This window comes from Microcaecilia unicolor, chromosome 12 (assembly GCF_901765095.1).
Source record: "Microcaecilia unicolor chromosome 12, aMicUni1.1, whole genome shotgun sequence".
In the NCBI taxonomy this organism is placed as follows: Eukaryota; Metazoa; Chordata; class Amphibia; order Gymnophiona; family Siphonopidae; genus Microcaecilia; species Microcaecilia unicolor.
Window position 1 is genome coordinate 6,227,712 of NC_044042.1, and position 23,977 is coordinate 6,251,688.

The window sequence follows — 23,977 nt, forward strand, 5'->3', positions numbered from 1 at the left end:
CCAGCGGGTAAACATGCACCGGGGGGGGGGTGATTTCACCGGGGGAGGGAGGTCGCGCTCAAGGAACTCCGCTGCTTCTCCGCGTGTCACCGAAAATGGCTACGCGTGTCAGTACTGACACGCGTGTCATAGGTTCGCCATCACTGTCCTATATAATAAAACTCACCCTCAACGTTCTGAGGATACTGACGTCAGTGTCACTTCCTGTGGGCACTTCCTTCGGGTTCGTGGTGGTGAAGCCACCGAAATCACTGTGTCTGGGCCCCGCTCTCGCGTCAAACATGGTGACATCGAGGGCGGAGCAATGGTGTCAAAGATCGAGGGCGGAGCAATGGCATCAGTGGATGAAGGTGGCGTGCGTTGACGAGGTGCGGAGCAATGGCGGTGAGTGGCTTCACAACGCCGAAGGGGTGGGTAGGGAGGGGGGGGGGTTCGGCAGGAAAACCTTGCTAGCGCCCGTTTCATTTGCTCCAGAAACGGGCATGTTTTACTAGTGGGGACATAATTAACGATCTCAATATGTCTGCTTTGGAAGAAAGGCAGGAGATATGAAAGAGATATTTAAATACCTATGCGGCATAAATGCACAGGAGATGAGTCTTTCTCAATTGAAAGGAAGCTCGGGAACGAGGGGGAACAGGATGAAGGTGAAAAGAGGATAGACTCAGGGGTAACCTGAGGAACTTTTCTTCACAGAAAGGGTGGGGAACTCATGGAACAGCTTCCTGGTGGAGGTGGCGGAGAAGAAAACTGTATCTGAATTCAAGAACGTTTGGGATCAGCACAAGGGATCCCTTCGAGGGGAGGAATAGATGGTAAGGATAGTCAGACTGGAGGAAGTTCTGTGTTTTGTACGAGTACTGGAGCCTGTGCTTTTTTTTTTCTTTCCTATCTTTTGTTGTAGTTCCTTTCTCTTGTGTGTATTTTAATTAGATTGTGTGCCACTTTGCCCTGCAAGTTAGTTAAAACAGTATAGAAAGTTCCTGAAAATAAATACATAAAAATAGCCTTTATTAGCTACCATTTTCTATGTTTCTATTACAGGCATCTGTGGAATCCTGGCTGTAATCAGAGCCTCCCCTCCCCCGTTATAGGTATCTGTGGATATCCTGACTATAATCAGAGCCTCCCCTCCCCAATTATAGGTATCTGTGGATATCCTGACTATAATCAGAGCCTCCCCTCCCCAATTATAGGTATCTTTGGCTATCCTGACTATAATCAGAGCCTCCCCTCCCCAATTATAGGTATCTGTGGATATCCTGACTATAATCAGAGCCTCCCCTCCCCCATTATAGGTATTTGTGGATATCCAGACTATAATCAGAGCCTCCCCTCCCCCGTTATAGGTATTTGTGGATATCCTGACTATAATCAGAGCCTCCCCTCCCCCATTATAGGTATCTGTGGATATCCTGACTGTAATCAGAGCCTCCCCTCCCCCATTATAGGCATCTGTGGAATTCTGGCTGTAATCAGAGCCTCCCCTCCCCCATTATAGGTATTTGTGGATATCCAGACTATAATCAGAGCCTCCCCTCCCCCGTTATAGGCATCTGTGGATATCCTGACTATAATCAGAGCCTCCCCTCCCCCGTTATAGGTATCTGTGGATATCCTGACTATAATCAGAACCTCCCCTCCCCCGTTATAGGTATCTGTGAATATCCTGACTATAATCAGAGCCTCCCTCCCCCATTATAGGTATCTGTTGATGTTCTGACTATAATCAGAGCCTCCCCCCCCCTTTATATGTATCTGTGGATATCCTGACTATAATCAGAGCCTCCCCTCCCCCATTATAGGTATCTGTGAATATCCCGACTATAATCAGAGCCTCCCCTCCCCCCTTATGGGTATCTGTGGATATCCTGACTATAATCAGAGCCTCCCCTCCCCCTTATAGGTATCTGTGGATATCATGACTATAATCAGAGCCTCCCCTCCCCCCTTATAGGTATCTGTGGATATCCTGACTATAATCAGAGCCTCCCCTCCCCCCTTATAGGTATCTGTGGATATCCTGACTGTAATCAGAGCCCTCCCTCCCCCATTATAGGTATCTGTGGATATCCTGACTATAATCAGAGCCTCCCCTCCCCCATTATAGGTATTTGTGGATATCCAGACTATAATCAGAGCCTCCCCTCCCCCGTTATAGGTATTTGTGGATATCCTGACTATAATCAGAGCCTCCCCTCCCCCATTATAGGTATCTGTGGATATCCTGACTGTAATCAGAGCCTCCCCTCCCCCATTATAGGCATCTGTGGAATTCTGGCTGTAATCAGAGCCTCCCCTCCCCCATTATAGGTATTTGTGGATATCCAGACTATAATCAGAGCCTCCCCTCCCCCGTTATAGGCATCTGTGGATATCCTGACTATAATCAGAGCCTCCCCTCCCCCGTTATAGGTATCTGTGGATATCCTGACTATAATCAGAGCCTCCCCTCCCCCGTTATAGGTATCTGTGAATATCCTGACTATAATCAGAGCCTCCCTCCCCCATTATAGGTATCTGTTGATGTTCTGACTATAATCAGAGCCTCCCCCCCCTTTATATGTATCTGTGGATATCCTGACTATAATCAGAGCCTCCCCTCCCCCATTATAGGTATCTGTGAATATCCCGACTATAATCAGAGCCTCCCCTCCCCCCTTATAGGTATCTGTGGATATCCTGACTATAATCAGAGCCTCCCCTCCCCCTTATAGGTATCTGTGGATATCATGACTATAATCAGAGCCTCCCCTCCCCCCTTATAGGTATCTGTGGATATCCTGACTATAATCAGAGCCTCCCCTCCCCCCTTATAGGTATCTGTGGATATCCTGACTGTAATCAGAGCCCTCCCTCCCCCCATTATTGGTATCTGTGTGTATCCTGAGTATTTTCAGAACCAGGGCTGAAGAACATTTCTTAGTACCCAAAGTTGCTGCCCAGACACAGAAGAATGTTAAGAGGAGGTTTTGCTATAACTATCTTTTTCTAATCGAAGAACAGTAATTTTAAGTTACTAAGTCACCATGACCTGGTTTAAAATCATTTCTTTGCTCTTGGATCTGATATGGGTTTTTAGGTCTTTCTGTATAGGGTCATATGCAGAGAAGACGAAAGGGAAAGTGTCCTCCTCTGAAGTCCTAGTTCTCCTTACTAAAATTAAATTTCCACTGTCTGTTGCCTGTCCCCCCTCCAGGAGAAATGGTCAGAACGTGCCCTTCGAGTTTGTACTGTGCAGGTCCCTATAAAATAAAATCTCTCTTTCAGACAAAGTGGCCGGTTTGGTTGCTGCCTTCATTAATAAATGAGATGCATCTCACCCTTTTCATTAATTGCCCCAAGGAGCCCCGTTCAGCTACTGCCCCCCACCCCCCCAGGTGGCTTTACAGAAGAAGATGCACTTACCTGCTGCTGTGACCTCCAGCTGAGCTCCTGCTTAGAAAAATGTCCCAGGACGTGATGGTCTACATAAGAAAGATTTAGCCTTTTGTAGACATCTTTAAATCATAAGATCTCGTGGCGTGTAAATTTCAAGTCAACATGAATGGAAACTGAGCATTTCTCTTTCCTCCGAGAACTGCAGAAGTTGTGACAGACTCTCCCAGCCAAAGTGATGCAGCCAGCAGCACCAGAGCAATGCAATGACTACTGGAAAATTAGAGAAATTGAACAGCAGGAACCAGATAGAATGGAATTTCCCTTCCTGGGAAATCAAGAACAGTGCATGAAAATGCTGAATCTGGAGACCCCAGCCTTCCTCAGAATCAAACTTTCTTTCCTGTGTTCTGATCTTATGGTAAAGCAGAATCAGCCCTGGTGACTAGCCCTAAGGAACAGCAAAGGCAAAGCAACTGTGTTCTGAAGCATCACCGTTCACTGAAAGAAGTTAGAAAAACAAGTGATTTTTTTTTTTTTATTGAAAAGTTTGAAATTACATCTCAAAATACACAGTAAAGAACTCTGTGGCTCTTCTACGCAAGTGAACTTGAATCTGGGCTTAACACATTGTAATGCAGAATTTTACTGCTCACTAAGCGCAGATTTAACGTGGCATCTTTTGAGAACACGCCCTATATTTTTTTATTTCAGGTCATGAGTTAAGGGAGACATTAGTTCACGGCAAATGCAGGACGCTTACATGGAACCACTTACCACCTCCTATTTAAGAGACCCTAAACTGCAGTAAAAGGGGGTCTTGTGCTAATGGCAGAGGCTGTTTTTGTCGCGTTCTGATGCCCTTTTTACTGCAGCAGGTGAAAAGGCCGAAAAAAGACATGGCCATGCGGTAAGACTGCTTGTACCACGTAGCCATGTCTGGGGGGCGGGGAGCACTTACTGCCACCCATTGAGGTGGCGGTTACAGCTCCTGCACTAACCCGGCGGTAACCGTGTAGTACTACTACTACTACTTATCATTTCTAAAGCGCTACTAGACGCACGCAGCGCTGTACACTTGAACATGAAGAGACAGTCCCCGCTTGACAGAGCTTACAATCTAATTAGGACAGACAAACAGGACAAATAAGGGATAAGGACAAAGAGTAGCAAGATTCCGGAATCCCAAAGAGTAGCAAGATTCCGGAATCCCAAAGAGTAGCAAGATTCTGTGCGGAATCCCAAAGATTAGCAAGATTACCGAATCCCAAAGAGTAGCAACATTCTGTGCAGAATCCTAAAGAGTAGCAAGATTCCGGAATCCCAAAGACTACTACTACTACTTATCATTTCTAAAGCACTACTAGACGTACACAGCGCTGTACACTTGAACGTGAAGAGACAGTCCCTGCTCGACAGAGCTTACAATCTAATTAGGACAGACAAACAGGACAAATAAGGGATAAGGACAAAGAGTAGCAAGATTCCGGAATCCCAAAGAGTAGCAAGATTCTGTGCGGAATCCCAAAGATTAGCAAGATTACCGAATCCCAAAGAGTAGCAACATTCTGTGCAGAATCCTAAAGAGTAGCAAGATTCCGGAATCCCAAAGACTACTACTACTACTTATCATTTCTAAAGCACTACTAGACGTACGCAGCGCTGTACACTTGAACATGAAGAGACAGTCCCCGCTTGACAGAGCTTACAATCTAATTAGGACAGACAAACAGGACAAATTAGGGATAAGGACAAAGAGTAGCAAGATTTCGAAATCCCAAAGAGTAGCAAGATTCTATACAGAATCCCAAAGAGTAGCAAGATTTTGGAATCCCAAAAAGTAGCAAGATTCTGGAACCCCAAAGACTAGTACTACTACTACTACTTATCATTGCTATAGCGCTACTAGACGTACGCAGCACTGTACACTTGAACATGAAGAGACAGTCCCCGCTTGACAGAGCTTACAATCTAATTAGGACAGACAAACAGGACAAATAAGGGATAAGGACAAAGAGTAGCAAGATTCCAGAATTCCAAAGAGTAGCAAGATTCTGTGCAGAATCCCAAAGATTAGCAAGATTACCGAATCCCAAAGAGTAGCAACATTCTGTGCAGAATCCCAAAGAGTAGCAAGATTCCGGAATCCCAAGGCTACTACTACTACTTATCATTTCTAAAGCGCTACTAGACGTAGGCAGCGCTGTACACTTGAACATGCCGGAGAACGTGGTGAAGGCAGTTAGCTTGGCAGAGTTTTAAAAGGGGTTAGACTGTTTCCTAAAGGACAAGTTCATAAACCGCTTCTAAATGGACTTGGGAAAAATCCACAATTCCAGGAATAACATGTATAGAATGTTTGTACGTTTGGGAAGCTTGCCAGGTGCCCTTGGCCTGGATTGGCCGCTGTCATGGACAGGATGCTGGGCTCGATGGACCCTTGGTCTTTTCCCAGTGTGGCATTACTTATGTACTTATGAAGAGACAGTCCCTGCTCGACAGAGCTTACGATCTAATCAGGACAGACAAATAAGGGATAAAGACAAAGAGTAGCAGGATTCCAGAACCCCAAAGACTACTACTACTACTGATCATTTCTATAGTGCTACTAGACGTATGCAGCACTGTACACTTGAACATGAAGAGACAGTCCCTGCTCCACAGAGCTTACAATCTAATTAGGGCAGACAGACAGAACAAATAAGGGATAAGGAGAAAAAGTATCAAGATTCCGTGCAGAATCCCAAAGAGTAGCAAGGTTCCATGCAGAATCCAAAACAGTAGCAAGATTCCGGAATCCCAAACACTACTACTACTACTTATTTCTATAGGGCTACTAGATGTACGCAGCGCTGTACACTTGAACATGAAGAGACAGTCCCTGCTCGACAGAGCTTACAATCTAATTAGGACAAACAGGACAAATAAGGGATAAGGACAAAGAGTAGCAAGATTCCGGAATCCCAAGGAGTAGCAAGATTCCGGAATCCCAAAGAGTAGCAAGATTCCGGAATCCCAAAGAGTAGCAGGATTCCAGAACCCCAAAGACTACTACTACTACTGATCATTTCTAAAGCACTACTAGGGGAAGAGGGGTTGGTGGTTGAGAGGCTAGGATGGGGGAGGGCAGACTTATACGGGGTCTATGCCGGAGCCGGTGATGGGAGGCGGGACTGGTGGTTGGGAGGCGGGAAATACTGCTGCACAGACTTATATGGTCTGTGCCCTGAAAAAGACAGGTACAAATCAAGGTAAGGTATACACATGAGTTTATCGTGGGCAGACTAGATGGACCGTGCAGGTCTTTTTCTGCCGTCATCTACTATGTTACTATGTTACTATGTTACACAGCGCTGTACACTTGAACATGAAGAGACAGTCCCCACTTGACAGAGCTTACAATCTAATTAGGACAGACAAACAGGACAAATAAGGGATAAGGACAAAGAGTAGCAAGATTCCGGAATCCCAAAGAGTAGCAAGTTTCTGTGCGGAATCCCAAAGATTAGCAAGATTATCGAATTCCAAAGAGTAGCAACATTCTGTGCAGAATCCTAAAGAGTAGCAAGATTCCGGAATCCCAAAGACTACTACTACTACTTATCATTTCTAAAGCACTACTAGACGTACGCAGCGCTGTACACTTGAACATGAAGAGACAGTCCCCGCTTGACAGAGCTTACAATCTAATTAGGACAGACAAACAGGACAAATTAGGGATAAGGACAAAGAGTAGCAAGATTTCGAAATCCCAAAGAGTAGCAAGATTCCATACAGAATCCCAAAGAGTAGCAAGATTCTGGAATCCCAAAAAGTAGCAAGATTCTGGAACCCCAAAGACTAGTACTACTACTACTACTTATCATTGCTATAGCGCTACTAGACGTACGCAGCACTGTACACTTGAACATGAAGAGACAGTCCCCGCTTGACAGAGCTTACAATCTAATTAGGACAGACAAACAGGACAAATAAGGGATAAGGACAAAGAGTAGCAAGATTCCAGAATTCCAAAGAGTAGCAAGATTCTGTGCAGAATCCCAAAGATTAGCAAGATTACCGAATCCCAAAGAGTAGCAACATTCTGTGCAGAATCCCAAAGAGTAGCAAGATTCCGGAATCCCAAGGCTACTACTACTACTTATCATTTCTAAAGCGCTACTAGACGTAGGCAGCGCTGTACACTTGAACATGCCGGAGAACGTGGTGAAGGCAGTTAGCTTGGCAGAGTTTTAAAAGGGGTTAGACTGTTTCCTAAAGGACAAGTTCATAAACCGCTTCTAAATGGACTTGGGAAAAATCCACAATTCCAGGAATAACATGTATAGAATGTTTGTACGTTTGGGAAGCTTGCCAGGTGCCCTTGGCCTGGATTGGCCGCTGTCATGGACAGGATGCTGGGCTCGATGGACCCTTGGTCTTTTCCCAGTGTGGCATTACTTATGTACTTATGAAGAGACAGTCCCTGCTCGACAGAGCTTACGATCTAATCAGGACAGACAAATAAGGGATAAAGACAAAGAGTAGCAGGATTCCAGAACCCCAAAGACTACTACTACTACTGATCATTTCTATAGTGCTACTAGACGTATGCAGCACTGTACACTTGAACATGAAGAGACAGTCCCTGCTCCACAGAGCTTACAATCTAATTAGGGCAGACAGACAGAACAAATAAGGGATAAGGAGAAAAAGTATCAAGATTCCGTGCAGAATCCCAAAGAGTAGCAAGGTTCCATGCAGAATCCAAAACAGTAGCAAGATTCCGGAATCCCAAACACTACTACTACTACTTATTTCTATAGGGCTACTAGATGTACGCAGCGCTGTACACTTGAACATGAAGAGACAGTCCCTGCTCGACAGAGCTTACAATCTAATTAGGACAAACAGGACAAATAAGGGATAAGGACAAAGAGTAGCAAGATTCCGGAATCCCAAGGAGTAGCAAGATTCCGGAATCCCAAAGAGTAGCAAGATTCCGGAATCCCAAAGAGTAGCAGGATTCCAGAACCCCAAAGACTACTACTACTACTGATCATTTCTAAAGCACTACTAGGGGAAGAGGGGTTGGTGGTTGAGAGGCTAGGATGGGGGAGGGCAGACTTATACGGGGTCTATGCCGGAGCCGGTGATGGGAGGCGGGACTGGTGGTTGGGAGGCGGGAAATACTGCTGCACAGACTTATATGGTCTGTGCCCTGAAAAAGACAGGTACAAATCAAGGTAAGGTATACACATGAGTTTATCGTGGGCAGACTAGATGGACCGTGCAGGTCTTTTTCTGCCGTCATCTACTATGTTACTATGTTACTATGTTACACAGCGCTGTACACTTGAACATGAAGAGACAGTCCCCACTTGACAGAGCTTACAATCTAATTAGGACAGACAAACAGGACAAATAAGGGATAAGGACAAAGAGTAGCAAGATTCCGGAATCCCAAAGAGTAGCAAGTTTCTGTGCGGAATCCCAAAGATTAGCAAGATTATCGAATTCCAAAGAGTAGCAACATTCTGTGCAGAATCCTAAAGAGTAGCAAGATTCCGGAATCCCAAAGACTACTACTACTACTTATCATTTCTAAAGCACTACTAGACGTACGCAGCGCTGTACACTTGAACATGAAGAGACAGTCCCCGCTTGACAGAGCTTACAATCTAATTAGGACAGACAAACAGGACAAATTAGGGATAAGGACAAAGAGTAGCAAGATTTCGAAATCCCAAAGAGTAGCAAGATTCCATACAGAATCCCAAAGAGTAGCAAGATTCTGGAATCCCAAAAAGTAGCAAGATTCTGGAACCCCAAAGACTAGTACTACTACTACTACTTATCATTGCTATAGCGCTACTAGACGTACGCAGCACTGTACACTTGAACATGAAGAGACAGTCCCCGCTTGACAGAGCTTACAATCTAATTAGGACAGACAAACAGGACAAATAAGGGATAAGGACAAAGAGTAGCAAGATTCCAGAATTCCAAAGAGTAGCAAGATTCTGTGTGGAATCCCAAAGATTAGCAAGATTACCGAATCCCAAAGAGTAGCAACATTCTGTGCAGAATCCCAAAGAGTAGCAAGATTCCGGAATCCCAAGGCTACTACTACTACTTATCATTTCTAAAGCGCTACTAGACGTAGGCAGCGCTGTACACTTGAACATGCCGGAGAACGTGGTGAAGGCAGTTAGCTTGGCAGAGTTTTAAAAGGGGTTAGACTGTTTCCTAAAGGACAAGTTCATAAACCGCTTCTAAATGGACTTGGGAAAAATCCACAATTCCAGGAATAACATGTATAGAATGTTTGTACGTTTGGGAAGCTTGCCAGGTGCCCTTGGCCTGGATTGGCCGCTGTCATGGACAGGATGCTGGGCTCGATGGACCCTTGGTCTTTTCCCAGTGTGGCATTACTTATGTACTTATGAAGAGACAGTCCCTGCTCGACAGAGCTTACGATCTAATCAGGACAGACAAATAAGGGATAAAGACAAAGAGTAGCAGGATTCCAGAACCCCAAAGACTACTACTACTACTGATCATTTCTATAGTGCTACTAGACGTATGCAGCACTGTACACTTGAACATGAAGAGACAGTCCCTGCTCCACAGAGCTTACAATCTAATTAGGGCAGACAGACAGAACAAATAAGGGATAAGGAGAAAAAGTATCAAGATTCCGTGCAGAATCCCAAAGAGTAGCAAGGTTCCATGCAGAATCCAAAACAGTAGCAAGATTCCGGAATCCCAAACACTACTACTACTACTTATTTCTATAGGGCTACTAGATGTACGCAGCGCTGTACACTTGAACATGAAGAGACAGTCCCTGCTCGACAGAGCTTACAATCTAATTAGGACAAACAGGACAAATAAGGGATAAGGACAAAGAGTAGCAAGATTCCGGAATCCCAAGGAGTAGCAAGATTCCGGAATCCCAAAGAGTAGCAAGATTCCGGAATCCCAAAGAGTAGCAGGATTCCAGAACCCCAAAGACTACTACTACTACTGATCATTTCTAAAGCACTACTAGGGGAAGAGGGGTTGGTGGTTGAGAGGCTAGGATGGGGGAGGGCAGACTTATACGGGGTCTATGCCGGAGCCGGTGATGGGAGGCGGGACTGGTGGTTGGGAGGCGGGAAATACTGCTGCACAGACTTATATGGTCTGTGCCCTGAAAAAGACAGGTACAAATCAAGGTAAGGTATACACATGAGTTTATCGTGGGCAGACTAGATGGACCGTGCAGGTCTTTTTCTGCCGTCATCTACTATGTTACTATGTTACTATGTTACACAGCGCTGTACACTTGAACATGAAGAGACAGTCCCCACTTGACAGAGCTTACAATCTAATTAGGACAGACAAACAGGACAAATAAGGGATAAGGACAAAGAGTAGCAAGATTCCGGAATCCCAAAGAGTAGCAAGTTTCTGTGCGGAATCCCAAAGATTAGCAAGATTATCGAATTCCAAAGAGTAGCAACATTCTGTGCAGAATCCTAAAGAGTAGCAAGATTCCGGAATCCCAAAGACTACTACTACTACTTATCATTTCTAAAGCACTACTAGACGTACGCAGCGCTGTACACTTGAACATGAAGAGACAGTCCCCGCTTGACAGAGCTTACAATCTAATTAGGACAGACAAACAGGACAAATTAGGGATAAGGACAAAGAGTAGCAAGATTTCGAAATCCCAAAGAGTAGCAAGATTCCATACAGAATCCCAAAGAGTAGCAAGATTCTGGAATCCCAAAAAGTAGCAAGATTCTGGAACCCCAAAGACTAGTACTACTACTACTACTTATCATTGCTATAGCGCTACTAGACGTACGCAGCACTGTACACTTGAACATGAAGAGACAGTCCCCGCTTGACAGAGCTTACAATCTAATTAGGACAGACAAACAGGACAAATAAGGGATAAGGACAAAGAGTAGCAAGATTCCAGAATTCCAAAGAGTAGCAAGATTCTGTGTGGAATCCCAAAGATTAGCAAGATTACCGAATCCCAAAGAGTAGCAACATTCTGTGCAGAATCCCAAAGAGTAGCAAGATTCCGGAATCCCAAGGCTACTACTACTACTTATCATTTCTAAAGCGCTACTAGACGTAGGCAGCGCTGTACACTTGAACATGCCGGAGAACGTGGTGAAGGCAGTTAGCTTGGCAGAGTTTTAAAAGGGGTTAGACTGTTTCCTAAAGGACAAGTTCATAAACCGCTTCTAAATGGACTTGGGAAAAATCCACAATTCCAGGAATAACATGTATAGAATGTTTGTACGTTTGGGAAGCTTGCCAGGTGCCCTTGGCCTGGATTGGCCGCTGTCATGGACAGGATGCTGGGCTCGATGGACCCTTGGTCTTTTCCCAGTGTGGCATTACTTATGTACTTATGAAGAGACAGTCCCTGCTCGACAGAGCTTACGATCTAATCAGGACAGACAAATAAGGGATAAAGACAAAGAGTAGCAAGGTTCCGGAATCCCAAAGAGTAGCAGGATTCCAGAACCCCAAAGACTACTACTACTACTGATCATTTCTATAGTGCTACTAGACGTATGCAGCACTGTACACTTGAACATGAAGAGACAGTCCCTGCTCCACAGAGCTTACAATCTAATTAGGGCAGACAGACAGAACAAATAAGGGATAAGGAGAAAAAGTATCAAGATTCCGTGCAGAATCCCAAAGAGTAGCAAGGTTCCATGCAGAATCCAAAACAGTAGCAAGATTCCGGAATCCCAAACACTACTACTACTACTTATTTCTATAGGGCTACTAGATGTACGCAGCGCTGTACACTTGAACATGAAGAGACAGTCCCTGCTCGACAGAGCTTACAATCTAATTAGGACAGACAAACAGGACAAATAAGGGATAAGGACAAAGAGTAGCAAGATTCCGGAATCCGAAGGAGTAGCAAGATTCCGGAATCCCAAAGAGTAGCAAGATTCCGGAATCCCAAGGAGTAGCAAGATTCCGGAATCCCAAAGAGTAGCAGGATTCCAGAACCCCAAAGACTACTACTACTACTGATCATTTCTATAGTGCTACTAGACGTACGCAGCGCTCCGCTGACAGACCTCTTCAATGCTTCCTTACAAACTGGAGTGGTCCCAGTGAACTGGAGAAGGGCAGATGTGGTTCATTTGGAAGTAAGGAAGAGGTTGGGAATTACAGACCTGTCAGTCTGACCTCAGTGTGAGTAAGCCCATGGAAACGCTTCTAAAAAGAAGGATTGTGACATTTCTGGAACTACATGGAATGCGAGACCCGAGGCAGCATGGCTTCACTAGTGGCAGGTCATGTGAGACGAATCTAACTGTCTTCTTCGACTGGGTGACCAAACAGTTGGATGGGGGAGGGGCGCATGAAGTGGTATACTTGGATTTCAGCAAAGCCTTTGACACGGTTCCGCACAGGCGACTGATAAATAAATTGAGTGCCCTCGGTGTGGGACCTTGAGTAACTGATTGGGTAAAAAATTGGTTGAATGGTAGGAGACAGAGGGTAGTGGTAAATGGAGCTTGCTCTGACGAAAAGGATGTCGTCAGTGGAGTACCGCAGGGATCGGTCCTAGGGCCGGCTCTTTTTAACATCTTTGTGAGCGATATTGCGGAAGGGCTGTCTGGTTTGTCTTTGCATTATAAACCTCACTCTTGATACCCACGTGAAAAACATGACGAAAAAGATGTTCTACTCCATGTGGAAACTTAAAAGAGTAAAACCTTTCTTCCCGAGAGACATCTTCCGTACCCTGGTACAGTCAATGGTAATAAGTCATCTGGACTACTGCAATGCACTATACGCCGGATGCAAAGAACAGACAATCAAAAAACTCCAAACTGCCCAGAATACTGCCGCCAGACTCATATTTGGAAAAACTAAATATGAAAGTGCAAAACCCTTAAGAGAGAAACTCCACTGGCTCCCACTTAAGGAACGCATTGCGTTCAAGATCTGCACGATTGTACACAAAATCATTCACGCAGACGCCCCAATATACATGCTAAACCTCGTGGACCTACCTCCAAGAAATGCCACGAGATCATCCCGCAAATTTCTCAACCTATGCTTCCCCAGCTGTAAAGGACTAAAATGCAAGCTGATGCATGCCACTACCTTCTCTTACATAAGCATGCAATTATGGAACGCACTACCTACAGACCTGAAAACAATCAACGAAACAACTATCTTTCGCAAATCTCTGAAGACATATTTCTTCAACAAGGCCTACAATGAGAACCTAGAACCTCACTAATCCACCTCACCAACCCACTCAGTTATGAAAGCCCACCTTCTGTAACTACCCTAATCACTCCCTTCCTTCTTCTCTCTTCCCTTAATCTCTGCACAGTACTATATGTATCTGTTATCCTGTAATGACAATGTTAACAAAACTATGTAAGCCACATTGAGCCTACAAATAGGTGGGAAAATGTGGGATACAAATGCAATAAATAAAATAAGGTCATTAAATTCTACCAGAAACTCATTAGCTGCTGGTAAATTTGCTGAATTCTTTCAATCTGCTTAATTCTAAGGGGATACTTTGCGATACTTGAAATTTCGAAAGAGGCCCTTTGCAGGCTTTGGAGGAGTAGCCTAGTGGTTAGTGCAGTGGACTTTGATCGTGGGGAACAGAGTTTGATTCCCACTGCAGCTCCTTGTGACCCTGGGCAAGTCACTTAACCCTCCATTGCCCCTGGTACAAAATAAGTACCTGAATATATGTAAACCACCTTGAATGTAGTTGCAAAAACCTCAGAAAGGCAGAAAAATATCACCTTTTTGGCTAATAAAGGTCCAGAAATTAGATGACTCAATGATCTTTTCTGCAAAAGCCAGAGCTGTAGAGCTTTATCTACCTGTTCAATAGGTGACCTTTTCATGGTTTTTCTAGAACAACTCCCTTCCTCTTTTTCAAGAACTGAGACGTAGTTGATAATAGAATCACTGTCTTTTTATGTCTGATATTGTTGATGTTCCAAAACCATATTCTTCTGCCAAAAGTTTCCCTGACACTCCCTTTCTCAACTTCTCCACAATGTCCATCAAGCCCAGCATCCTGTTTCCAACAGTGGCCAATCCAGGTCACAAATACCTGGCAAAATCCCCCAAAAGTACAAAACATTTTATACCGCTTATCCTAGAAATAGTGGATTTTCCCAAGACCATTTAATAACGGTCTATGGACTTTTCCTTTAGGAAGCCGTCCAAACCTTTTTAAAAACTCCGCTAAGCTAAACGCCTTTACCACATTCTCTGGCAACGAATTCCAGAGTTTAATTACATGTTGAGTGAAGAAACATTTTCTCCGATTCATTTTAAATTTACTATATTGTAGCTTCATCACATGCCCCCTAGTCCTAGTATTTTTGGAAAGCGTGAACAGACGCTTCACATCTACCCGTTCCACTCCACTCATTATTTTATAGACCTCTTTCATATCTCCCCTCAGCTGCTTTTTCTCCAAGCTGAAGAGCCCTAGCCGCTTTAGCCTTTCCTCACAGGGAAGTCGTCCCATCCTCTTTATCATTTTCGTCACCCTTCTCTAAACCTTTTCTAATTCCACCTAGCGTTAAGGGCTCATGTGCTACTCATACGGTAACCATGCAGCGCATGCCAATGTGGGTGTACTGCCAGTTACCACCGGGAATGCCACCCCCCCCCCCCCCCCCTGGTAGAAAATAGAAAATTATTTTGTACCATTGGATTTGGCATGTGCCAAAATTTGAATTACTCCTTGGCATATGCACTACTCCGGTGGTGGGGGCATGCTATTCGTGTGTTAGCCCTCCCGTGCCTTTGAGAGGGGAAGCATACTGGGCCACCAGCAGAGGAAATGGAGAGAGGGGGTTGATGTGTTGCTCTTTGGTGGGCCAGTTCACAACTCTAGCCCAACCGTTCATACGCTGTGATACCCTGGTCCAGATAATTGGACACCAGGCTAATAAGCATCCTACTGTATTTATAAATGATCTGGAAATCGTAACAACGAGTGAGGTGATTAAATTTGCAGATGACATAAAACTATTCAAAGTTGTTAAACCACATGCGGACTGCAAAAACCTTTAGGAAGACTTTAGGAAACTGGAAGACTGGGCATCCAAATGGCAGATGAAATTTAAAGTGTGGAGTGGGGGAGTGGCCTAGTGGTTAGAGCACTGGTCTTGACATCCCAAGGTGGCCAGTTCAAATCCCACTGCTGTTCCTTGTGATCTTGGGCAAGTCACTTAGCCTTCTATTGCCTCAGGTACAAACAGATTATGAGCCCTCCTGGGAGACAGAAATATCCAGTGTACCTGAATGCAACTCACCTTGAGCTACTACTGAAAAAGGTGGGAGCAAAATCTAAATAGATGGAATGTTGTTACTATTTGAGATTCTAGATGGAATGGTGCTAGTGGAGGAGTGGCCTAGTGGTTAGAGCACCAGTCTTGCAATCCAGAGGTGATCAGTTCAAATCCCACTGCTGCTCCTTGTGATCTTGGGCAAGTCACTTAACCCTCCATTGCCTCAGGTACAAACTTAGATTGTGAGCCCTCCTGGGACAGAGAAATATCCAGTGTACCTGAATGTAACTCACCTTGAGCTACTACTGAAAAAGGTGAGAGCAAAATCCAAATAAATAAATAAAGTGGACAAATGCAAAGTGATGCACATTGGGAAGAATAATCTGAATCATAGTTACCTGATCCTAGGGTTCATCTTGGGGGTCAGCGCTCAAGAAAAAGATCTGAGTGTCATTGCAGATAATATACTGAAATCTTCCTCCCAGTGAGCGTCAGTGGCCAAAAAGGCAAGCAAGATGCTAGGAATTATTAGGAAAGGGATGCAAAATAAGACCAAGAATATTAAAATGCCTCTGTATCGCTCCATGGTGCGACCTCACCTTGAGTATTGCGTTGAATTCTGGCCACCGTATCTCAAAAAAGATAAAACGGAATTCGAAAAAGTTCAAAGAAAAGCAACCAAAATGATGACGGGAATGGAATTCCTTTCATTTGAGGAAAGGCTAAAGAGGTTAGGGCTCTTCAGTTTGGAAAAGAGATGATTGAGGTCTACAAAATCCTGAGTGGTGTAGAACGGTTAAAAGTGAATTGATTTTTCACTCTTTCAAAAAAATACAGAGGACACTTAATGAAATTACATGGAAATAAGTTTAAAACAAATAGGAGGAAATATTTTTACATTCAAAGCTCTGGAACTCATTGCCGGAGGATGTGGTAGCAGCAGTTAGTGTATCTGGGTTTAAAAAGGGTTTGGACAAGTTCCTGGAGGAAAAGTCCATAGTCTGCTGTTGAGATGGATATGGGGGGAAGCCATTGCTTGCCCTGAGATTGGTAGCATGGACTGTAGCCACAATTTGGATTTCTGCCATGCAGTGGGGTACCAAGGGGGGGCGGTCCACCCTGGGTGCATGCCGCTGGAGGGTGCCGCGGCGCGCGCCTGGCTCCGAGTTCGCTATCTTTGCTTGTTTGCTGCAGCTCCCTCTGCCCCGGAACAGGTTACTTCCTGTTCCGGGGCAGAGGGAGCAGCAGTGAACGAGCAAAGTTAGCGAACTTTTCAGAGCCGACAGGCGCACGCCATGGCACCCCCCCCCCCAGCGGCATGCACCCGGGGGGGTGTCATTTCGCCAGGGGGGGGGGGGCGCATCGGCGATCTGCCCCGGGTGCCATCCTGACTAGGAACGTCACTGCTACTATGTACTTATGACCTGGCTTGGCCACTGTTGGAAACAGGATACTGGGCTAGAATGGACCATTGGTCTGACCCAGTAGGGCTATTCTTATGTTCTTATGATTTGGTGCCTTAGTGACTGTGCTGTGCACTTCCATGGTTAGCACAGCAGGCTGAGAATCCTGGAAGCCCAGTTCAAATGCCACTTCAGTTCCTGATGATCGTGAGCAACTCACTTAACCCTCCATTGCCTCAGGTATAAAAATTGATAGTGAGCCCTCCAGGGACAGGGAAATACCTACTGTATCTGAAGCTACTACTGAAAAAATAAAATTACCTGTCCACCATAAATTAATTATTCACAAAACATAAATGCAACTTTTATTCTCTTCCCCTTTCTCAGACTATTTCAAAGTGCTCCCTAAAAAGAAAGAAAATTTCCTGTCCAGCACCCGTCTCCCTGCAGCTTCCTGTTTTAAGTTCATGTATTTTATAGCTCTTCTGGGAAATTGATGACAGGGTCTTAATCTGGCTAATGTACATTTCTCTAGAAAAAAAAAAAAAAAAAGCTTTTTCATCTCCTGACCCAGATGGGGGAGCGAACGGCTGCCTAGTACTTCCCAGCTGCTAATTCCTCTGAACAGCTGAGTGTCCAACAGAGAACTTCTGGGTGGCTCTGGTGATAAAACCCTTCTGCTTTTGTCCTCCATGGGTGAAGTTTGACTGGTTCATTTGGGGAGGCAAAGTGTGTGGCTTGGCACATTAGCATATCATTTGCATACATACATCTCATATGTATTCATTATGGTTATTCACAAACACACCCCAGACTAAACAACTGGAGTGGAGGAGTGGCCTAGTGGTTAGGGTGGTGGACTTTGGTCCTGAGGAACTGAGGAACTGAGTTTGATTCCCACTTCAGGCACAGGCAGCTCCTTGTGACTCTGGGCAAGTCACTTAACCCTCCATTGCCCCATGTAAGCCGCATTGAGCCTGCCATGAGTGGGAAAGCGCAGGGTACAAATGTAACAAAAATAAAATAGATACTATTGGAGATTCTACATGGAATGTTGCTATTCCACTAGCAACATTCCATGTAGAAGGCTGCGCAGGCTTCTGTTTCTGTGAGTCTGACGTCCTGCACGTACGTGCTGGGTGTCAGACTCACAGAAGCAGAAGCCTGCGCGGCCACATTGGTGATCTGCAAGGGCCGACTTCTACATGGAATGTTACTAGTGGAATAGCAACATTCCATGTAGAATCTCAAATAGTAGCAACAGTGGAGGAGTGGCCTAGTGGTTAGGGTGGTGGACTTTGGTCCTGAGGAACTGAGTTTGATTCCCACTTCAGGCACAGGCAGCTCCTTGTGACTCTGGGCAAGTCACTTAACCCCCCATTGCCCCATGTAAGCCGCATTGAGCCTGCCATGAGTGGGAAAGCGGGAAAGCGTGGGGTACAAATGTAACAAAAAAAAAATATGAAGCCAGCATATCGAAGCAATGAAGATTTTATTTTATTTTTTACTGAAATGAGCCAGTTCCATGGGAAATTTCTCTCATTATGCCCAGGGGTGTAGCTAGACATTGCGGTGGGCGAGGGCCAAAGCCTGAGGTGGGGGGGGGGGTACATTTTGGTGTGCCGTCTCGCCACCCTGCCACTCCCCAATTGCTAACCACAAGCTGCAGCAAATACCTTGGCTGGTGGGGGTCCCCCCCCCCCCTGCTGGAGACCAACGCTGGACAAGGCTTCAGCTCCAGCAAAACCAGGGGCCTGAAGGAAATTTGGGCCCCACCTAGCTCTCACATTCACACAAATTAGGAAGGGGAGAGTGCACTTTCCTGAGGCCTGACACCAGCACCCTCTCTGTTCACCTTCTCCAAAACCCAGCTCTTTCTCCTTCCTTACTAGCGACTCCCCATACTATACCCCCCCCCCAAACAGGCAGCATTTTTTCATCCCCCCTCCCCACCCCTTACAGGCAGCAGTATTTTACTAGCCCTCCTTCACCAGAGGCAGCACTACCCTGCCCCCCCTTGGCAAAACATTTTCCTCGGCCCCCTCCAGCACTTACCCCCAGAGCAGTCTGCTGCCTAAAACGAGGGCTAAGGTGGTATCCCCTCCCCCAAGACACCAAAAATAGAGGACCCCCCCCTGAAAAACTCTGATTAAGAATGAGGTGAGGATGTCCCCTCACTCTAAACACTAGTCTAAAGAATGTAATTTATATTCCCAAGGTACACAAAACAAGACAAAAAAAATTGCCAACACTAGCTATACTCAACCAAAATTATTTGCATTAAATTATGTTGCCTGGAACTCTAACATAAGAAAGATACTGACCCCTGACTCTTCATTGTCACAGTATTAGAACATCTAGTCAAGAAGCTTCAGACTGCCCAGAACACAGCAGCGAGACTGATCTTTGGAAAATCTAAATTTGAATCTGCCAAACCCCTTCGTGAAAAATTACACTGGGTACCCATCAAAGAACATATCGCCTTTAAGGTCTGTAACTTGATTCACAGGATCATTTATGGAGAAGTTCCCGAATACATGCTAGATCTGGTCGCTCTACCACCCAGAAATAGGTCTAGTTTCTCCCGATCCTACCTAAATTTACATTATCCAGTTTGCAGTGGCCTTAAATACAAATCTACCTACGCCTCCAACTTCTCCTTCATAGGCACACAACTATACCCAAACCCTTAAAATCTACTCAGAACTATCTAAATTTTAGAAAATTATTGAAGACCACCCTGTTTAAGAAGACCTACCTTCCAGACTCAACATAACCTACTTCTTCCTGGTCTCACCAAGATTCATGGACTCTATTACCTTGCTATCTTCGTTGTTCATAAGATACCTATTTGCCTATTATCTTACTTTTACATAGTTTAATTGTACTTTCTCTGTACTGTAGCCTACCCTACGGTTTGTGTAAGCCACATTGAAGCTGCAACTAGTGGGAAAATGTGGGGTATAAATGTATTTAATTAATTAATTAAATGGAAGCAATATATTCTGCATCCATAGGAGCCTTCCTCGTTCAACAGTGGATGCGGATCTGAACTAGAGCATTTCCCCAAAGAATTCACCACAGAAAATAAAATCTGATTCTGGTTTCATCTCAGTATCAGCAACGTAACCCCCTCTCCAACAGACAAAGACAGTGTTTTGCTGACTGCCTGCCAGTTTTACTCCCAGATATTCAATTGCCAAGCCGTGTCCCAGAGGCGTAGCTAGGTGGGTCGTCAGGGGAGTACCACTCCCCCAAACAGACCTCCAGCAGCGTTGGCGTCTATTTTTCACGCGATCTGTCACATTTAAAATATGCACCGGCACCACTGGCAGTCCGCTCTCCACTCTCCCTGCACTCTCAACCTGGCTACGCTTCTGCCGTGTCCATGCGCCGGCACTGAATATCCAGGCATTTGCGGCTGGATAAAACGTAGCTTGCCTGATATTCAGTCCTTAACCTGCTAGGATGAACCACAATAAGGGCCCCTTTTACCAAGCTGCAGCAAAAGGGGGCTGGCGCTCGCATCGGCACGTGTTTTCCATGCACGCCAAGGCCCCTTTTTACCGCAGCTGGTACAAGGGAAGTCTCGCTTTCCTAGAGGAAATGGCCAGGCAGGAAAGCAAAGCACTTGCCGCTTGGCCATTTCAGGGGGAGCCCATTGAGGTGGCGTAAGGGCTCCTTTGTTAACCCAGCAGTGACCAGGCCGCTTGCGGTACTGCCCAATTACCGCAGGCTACACTCCAGAGCCGGAAATGCCGGCGCACTAGGGGTGAGAAGTACTGCTGGGCTGCTGTGGTAGCCAGGTGGTACATCCTATTTAGCAAGCGGTAAGCCCGTGTTGGGCTTACCGCTGCTTAGTAAAAGGAGTCCTAAGTTAGTACTGTGTTTGATGCGGTTATCAGGGCCACCGAGAGACTAGGCCGGGCCCGGGGCAAGGCCGCCCCGCCTCCGCCCCCCCCACCGCTCCCCCGCCGCTGCCGCCCCCCGCCACTGCAGTCTGTGGCTCACCTGCCTGCCTCCACGGCTCCAGGCCCCCTTCATTCAAAGCGGCAGTCGCAGATCGCGTCTCTTCTGGCCTTCCCTCCCTGCGTCCCGCCCTCGTCTGATGTAACTTCCGGTTTCCGCGAGGGCAGGACACAGGGAGGGAAGGCAAGAAGAGACGCAATCTGCAACTGCCGCTTTGAATGAAGGGGGCCCGGAGCCGTGGAAGCAGCAGGTGAGACCGGGGACTGCAGCGCCGGCAGCCTGACCCCAGCGCCGGGCCCCCCCCCCCTCTCAGCGGCCCTGGCGGTTATCCTAGTCTCTTAAGTGCCTTATCCCTGTTACAACTGACCATACAAAAATATTCAAATTGTGATCACCATCTCGGGAGCAGCACACGCTTAAAGAAGACAAGTTTTTGTTTGACCCAGAAGCTGTTTTCAGATAGGGCCAGAGCCGGACACTTTATGAAATGACAAAACCCTGCAAAAAAGACAACTCAAAACCTATACAGAAAACGTAACACACCATAACAGCCCTAACCCACCTATGAAAGGATAGCGCTATAAGCCCTAAAGCACCAATATACCTGATACAGGGAAACTGGAACAAGCTGGACTTTGTTACACATTCCTACACAGACAATACACGCTAGCAGAATCCCTTCACCTAACTTGCACAGGCAGAACGTGGACAGACCCTCATGTGACACAAAATAGGGAAAAGAGGGAGAGCAGTGAAAGAACTTTCCAGCATAGGGCACTATCACATAGGTAATTAATTAAGAGGGTTTATTGGATCAAACAATAAAGCCTCTCAAACAATTACCTGCATGTTAGTGTCTTATGTTGGAAGATCCTTCCATTACCCTCCCTCTTCTCCCCTCTGGACTATTCATAGCGGTCATCTGTTCCTCCACTATACAAAATAGGGAACCACAGAAAAACTGAACTAGAGATCCCCTCAAAAAAAGTCAGACTCTGTAAGCAGTGCAAATACTGGTAAAAGACAAACAGAAATGTATTTTCTCCTGCACTCTGCAAAATACTTAAAAATAGAAAAAAAAATGTACATTTCATAAAGCTTGCACATCTCAGTCCTTAAAAAAGTATTAAATAAAAATCATTTCTTTTTTCTTTTCAAACTTTGTTGTCTGAGCATTTTGTTTTTCTAATTGGGCTGGTCCCAGTCTCTTTTCCGCTTTCCATGTGTCATTCTTCTCTTCTTTTCCGGGATGGCTTTTCCATTTCTTTTCTCTCCTCTTGTCTTCTTCCTTTCCTTCTCTACATCTATCTGGCACTGTTCTTTCATTTTATGTTTTTCCCCACTTTTTTCTCCTCTTTGTTTCTCTCCGCTTCTCTCACCCTTTAGTCCTTAGTTTCCATTTCACTTCTCATCTTTCACCATCACCCTCTCAATCCACCTCCAGCATTCCCATTGTTCCCTCTGTCTCTCACTTATCTAGTCTCCTAAACACCTTTCCCATCTTTCACCCACTTTCTTAGTCCCCCATTCTTATCCTCTGTACTCATCCTCTTAGCCATCATCTACCCTCCACTAGATCCCATCACCCTATCAAGCCCAGCTCCATTCCTGTCTCTCCTTCATTCCCTTGTCTCCAGCAGCCCGGAAGATAGAAAGGCAGCAGCACCGGGGAGGGGGGGGGGGGGGAGGGAGCAGGAAGGGGGAGAGGCAGCTGAGAGGAGATGTGATAGAGGTCTATAAAATAATGAGTAGAGTGGAACGGGTAGATATGAAGCATCTGTTTACGCTTTCCAAAAATACTAGGACTAGGGGGCATGCATTTTGTTTTGAAAATGTCTATGTTTGCTCCTGGATTTTTGGACGTTTTCTCAAAACATCCAAAGTCAGATTTAGACGTCATATCGAAAATGACCCTCTTAGTATATTAATAAAACTTACAAATTCTCCTCTGATAAACTTGTTGCAACCTTAATAACCATTCACAGTTAAACAACCAATGACTGTGGAGGAAAAAGCCTTAGACAGTCAAACAACATTCATCCACTGCTCACTATCATCCATTGGCTGAATAAACCTCCCCACATCCAACATATAAAGTCCATTCAATTATGAAATCTCCTCAACCATTTCTAAATTCAAAAATGCACTTAGCTTGTATTCATCTGGTCTATCTCCAATGATGGCCAGCGTTTCACGGTTCGTACAATTAATGTGCTGCTTCAGGGACTCTGATAGGCCAGGATGAATTCTGTAGCAAACAAGAAAAGAAATTATTTCGCTGATGAACTCACACCCTAGAGTTTAGCATTCTAATAAGGCTACATGCTATACACTGCGCCTGGAAACTCCGCACGGAAAAAATTTCTGACCAAGCGTATTCTATAAAGTACGCCTAAACTTTATAGAATAGGCCTACATTACCACGCAGTTTATAAAATATGCTTATCACCCATCTGCGTGACTATATTTAGTCATGAGCCCGGCAGTAGTTCCCTCCCCCCTTTGCCGCAGCTTCGTAAAAGGACCCCTGAGTGAAGTATCTGGAGAAATGTTATTTTTTTTTAAACACAACACAAGAGGTATACATATTTCATACACGTTCATTTACATTTATCACACATTATCTATTAGTTTTCATACACATCCATATAAGTACATAAGTACGTAAGTATTGCCATACTGGAAAAGACCAAAGGTCCATCAAGCCCAGCATCCTGTTTCCAACAGTGGCCAATCCAGGTCACAAATACCTGGCAAGATCTCGAAAACGTTCAATACATTTTATACTGCTTATCCCAGAAATAGTGGATTTTCCCCAAGTCCATTTAATAATGGTCTATGGACTTTTCCTTTAGGAAGCCGTCCAAACCTTTTAAAAACTCTGCTAAGCTAACTGCCTTTATCACATTCTCTGACAACGAATTC